We start from the raw sequence: 5258 nt of genomic DNA on the forward strand, positions 1-5258 counted from the left end.
CATAACCACGAATTGACCAAAAAACTGACTGGTCATGCTTTCTTAGGCCGATTGTCTCAAGAAGAGAAAGTTGTACTTGGTGATATGACGAAAAATATGATCAAACCAAGAAACATATTGATGACAATAAAGAATCATAATGTTACAAGTTTGACGACAATAAAACAAGTTTACAATGCACGTCAAGCATATCGTTCATCACTTAGAGGTAATAGAACAGAAATGCAACATCTTTTGACATTGATGGAACGCGACAAATATGTCTATCGATATAGGAAAGTAGAGGGTTCAAATGAGTTGAGGGATAACTTTTGGACTCATCCAGACGCTATCAGTCTTGTAAATAATTTTCACATAATATTGATTTTGGATAGCACATACAAGACATGTAGGTATCAGATGCCATTACTTGAAATTATTGGTGTTACATCTACAGAAATGACATTTTGTGTGGGATTTGTGTATCTACAGTCTGAGCGTGTTGATAATTTTACATGGGCACTACAAATGTTGAAAGAACAAATTACAAGTGGTGAAGTTGAAGTAATTGTTACTGATAGAGATCTTGCTTTGGTGAACACAGTTGAATGTGTTTGTCCAAAGGCGGTCAATTTATTATGCTTGTTTCATGTATGCAAAAATGTGGAAGCGAAGTGCAAGATGACTGTTTTTCCAAAAAAAGAAGCAGGTGCAAATAATGGAGGCATGGGAGGCTCTTGTTTACAGTTATGATGAGACTCGGTACTACATGAATTTGGCTAACTTTGAAGGAATTTGTAGTAGCTCTTCTATCTTTAATGATTATGTACATGACCAGTGGTTAATTCCTCACAAGGAAAGATTTGTTGAGGCGTGGACTGTAACACCCTGTTTTTCAAAGCGAGGGTATATATTTTTTTTTTTAAAAGTAATTAAACTAAAACAGAGAAATAGATAAAGAAATGCCTTTGGATAAATAACTGAGTCATTAAAATTTACAAGCAGCGGAAAGGTTTCTCCAATTATAAATCCAAAACATTTACATAACCATAAATGGTACATGGAACCCATTCACATAAGAAGTCGAACTGACAATGATAGTATAAATACAGTTTTCCCAAACTAAAAATACTCCAATCCAAACAGAAGGACACCTAGTCCCTACACATCATCCTAATCTGATCATCCTACCAAAAAGCTATACACCCTGAGTAATCTCCACGCGCCCCGTGAGATCCTCCTAACACAACAGCAGTCAAGCGTTCCCATCTCCATCCCTGTCCGTAGGGTACGAACCAGTAGGGCCGTCCTGACTCTCATCTGAGGGCAAAGCCCAGATTTCCACAATAGTGTAAAGGGTCACCAACCAGAAAATAACAGTTAACACATAGCAATTAAGTTTTTGAATGCTCAAAACAACTTTTTAACTAAGCATGCACCTTAACAGGATTTTCAATGTGCGAAAAGTTCATACATTACATTGCCAATGAAAATGAAGGTAAAATGCAGTTCTCGATCTCCTAATTAACACATGATAAAACAAAACATGGATAGATTCATGAGCAATTAATCATACAACTAAAAATGAGGATTTTCACTGAGCCAATCGATTGGGCAATCGATTGGGGTGAAGATTTTTAATGAAAACAGAATCCTGGGCTGAATTCAATCGATTGGTAAATCGATTGATTGGTTCCTGAGCCCCTGGTTTCGAGCCAATCGATTTCCTAATCGATTTGGTGAGGGATTCTTAATGAAAACAGAATCCTGGGCTGAATTCAATCGATTGGTAAATCGATTGATTGGTTCCTGAGCCCCTGACTTAAGGCCTAATCGATTGGGCAATCGATTTCTTAACTGATTCCTTTGAAAATTGTTTTCGAAATCGATTGGCTAATCGATTTTGTGAATTGGCCAAGTCCCTGTTTACCCATCCAATCGATTGGGAAATCGATTTCCCTGATCAGTTTTCCAAAAATTCATGAATTAACCTAAGTCATTCCTAATCAAGTTCACCACTTAACACTTAGCAATTTCTACGCGATTACTACGACACACAAAGGTTCGATAACCATCATACTCACACACAATACACAACACATAGCACTTAACACCTTCATCTCAGTTATCACGATAAATCAAAATTCGAATCACTCAATCATAAACTCAAATCAAACATGACTCGCGTGCCAGGCACCCTAATGCAATGCGTATATGCCAAAATGCATGGACTCGGAATTCCAAACCAAAACCCTCCTCGAAGGGCCGTAAATCATAATTGTACCGCCTATCGCAGGCCAAAGTACCAATTACCGAGGTGCCACCTATCACGGGTCAGCACGATTTACTAAAATGCGTAAATCATAAACGTACCACCTATCACGGGTCAGTACAGTTTACCGAGGTGTCACCTATCACGGGTCAACACGATTTACTAAAAGAAAAAGCGGGAATCGTAAATGTACCACCTATCACGGGTCAGTACAGTTACCATGGTGTCACCTATCACGGGTCAACACGATTTACTAAAAGAAAAAGCGGGAATCGTAAATGTACCACCTATCACGGGTCAGTACAGTTACCATGGTGTCACCTATCACGGGTCAACACGATTTACTAAAATGTAAATCGCAAACGTACAACCTATCACGGGTCCGTACAGTTTACCAAGGTGTCACCTATCACGGGTCAACACGATTTACTAAAATGTAAATCGCAAACGTACAACCTATCACGGGTCCATACAGTTTACCAAGGTGTCACCTATCACGGGTCGACACAATTTACCAAATGAAATGCATGAGCATACACAGACTCCATTCACAACAATCGTTAAGCAAATGCAGATATTAAAAGATTCCCCATTTTTAATACCCATTTAACTTAAACGACTTTCAAACAACATTAATTAAATAAGTCATTAAGAGATTCCCCGTTCTTAATACCGATTTAACTTAATGATTTTCAAAACAAAACGTTAAGCAAACAGTCATATTAAGAGATTCCCCATTCTTAATATACTTTTGACTTAAACGATTTTCACACAAAATATTCAGTAAACGAGTCATTAAGAGATTCCCCATTCTTAACACTCATTTACCGGAACGATTTTCAAAAACGATCGTTAAGTAACCGGGACATTAAGAGATTCCCCATTCTCAACGCCCAGTTAACTTAAACCTTTTCCTCAAATGCACATTAAGTAAACCGAGGTATTAAAAGATTCCCCATTTTTAATACTCGTTTATCTCTAATGGTTTTCAAATTCCACGGAAACAAACTCAAACATACTCTCACATTCAAACCATAATTCACAACCACCACACCAATTAACAAACATCTTGTATGGACACGCCAAATACAACGAACACAAATCAAAGCCAACATAACACCCAGATACATCAAATTTCATTTACCACGAAACATTCATCATTATAAACAAAACCTAACTCTAAGGTTTTTACCCATAACGCACTAGTTTCGTTTTTCCCCAAATCGATACATTTAACCCTAACAAATTCCTTCCCACACAACTACAGATAAGTCCCTAATGCAAGCTAGAAGTTTGGAAGGAGCCCTTACCTCAACGTTAGCTTTAACGTGCGTTTCCGGTACCGCGAGTAATTCCGGTAAAATCTCCGCTCGCAACGCCGCTTCCAAATTAGTTCACTAGCACCGTAGCGTGGTGGTGAGCAACTTTCCCTTCTATCTCTTCGAGAAATGAGGTTTGGATCTAGAAGAAACGGAGGGGTTTGTGTTTGGATCTCAAAAACCGTTTTTCTTCGTTTTCGAATCAAAGAGGAAGAGTGGAGTTGCGAAAACCTTGATCTAACTCTCCCCCAACCTTGGGTTACTAGTTTTGAAGAAAGGAAAGCGACGAAAATGAAAATGGGAGAAAGGAGAGAAATTTGGCCGCGGGAGAGGAAGAAGACTTCTTTTTCTTTCCTTTCTTTTTCCTTTCTTCCTTTTTCCTTCCTTCCTTTTATACTATTTTCTTTTCCTTTTCCTTCCTTCTAGTTTTCCTTTCTTTTTCCCTCCAACCAAACATATATAGATATAATAAATATAACTTAACAAATATCTCAAAATCTAGATATTTGTTAAATTACCGTTTCACCCGAAACGCATTAAATGATCCGTTAAATTCTCCATAAAGGATTCAACGCAGTTAAATTCAATTTATTTATCGACGAGAAATTTTAATTGGCATCAAAATATCTTTTTGATTATAAAACTCCAAAATATTATTAACTTTGGCTTAAAAGCCTCCGAGCCAAAATCCAAAATACACCAAAAATACATAAATGGTACTTTAAAATTACGGGTCTTACATGGACTAATAGAGTTATGCATTTTGGGAACACTACAAGACAAAGGGCTGAGTCGGCGCACTGGAGTTTGAAACGGATATTACAAGATAGCATTAGTGATATATGCAGTGTTTGGGAAACCATCAATAGCATGATTGTATTACAACACAGTGAGATAATAACATCATTTGAAAATAGCATAATTCAGAAGGTCCATCGACATAGTAACATATTGTATGCCAATTTGCGTGGTGTTGTGTCAAAAAATGCAATAGATCACATTGCGGCAGAGTTTGATCGCGTGAAGTATGTAGGTATAGATAAGTCTGAATGTCGCTGCACAATTAGGAGAACTCATGGTCTACCTTGTGCATGTGAGATGGTCAGGTATAATATGATCCCTCGTTCTATTCCATTAGATGTTATTCATGTTTGGTGGACTAAATTAACTTTTCATGATGATGGATCGGGTAAACCTTCAGAATTATCTGTGAAACATGAAATAGAAGTGATAGTGAAAAAGTTTGATGAACTTGATGTACCTGGAAAAATTGCACTGAGAGGTAAATTACGTGAGATTGCATATCCATCGACTACGTCGATGTGTCCACCTGTTGACAAGGTTAAAACAAAGGATGAACCGAAAAAAGGCAAAAGTAAGATATCAAAAAGAGATAAATCAACCAAGCCTGACCCATCTTGGTGGGAATATGTGGATGCTTCGAAATTTAACTTGGTTTTCGTCGCATTATCACTTAACCAATCAGAAACATTTTTTCCACTTAGCAGTCCACCACCAACACCTATTTCAGATCATCGTATGATAGTTATTGCATTTGTTAATAACTGTCATTTTGTGCAGGTATTTAATTTTTCACTTAGATAGTTATTCCCATTTTATGCATTTGTTAACCTTTAATGTCATTTTTAATATATTATAAATTTATTATTTTAACAGGTTTATTTAAA

This window comes from Cicer arietinum, chromosome 6, assembly GCF_000331145.2.
Source record: "Cicer arietinum cultivar CDC Frontier isolate Library 1 chromosome 6, Cicar.CDCFrontier_v2.0, whole genome shotgun sequence".
NCBI classification, from domain to species: domain Eukaryota; kingdom Viridiplantae; phylum Streptophyta; class Magnoliopsida; order Fabales; family Fabaceae; genus Cicer; species Cicer arietinum.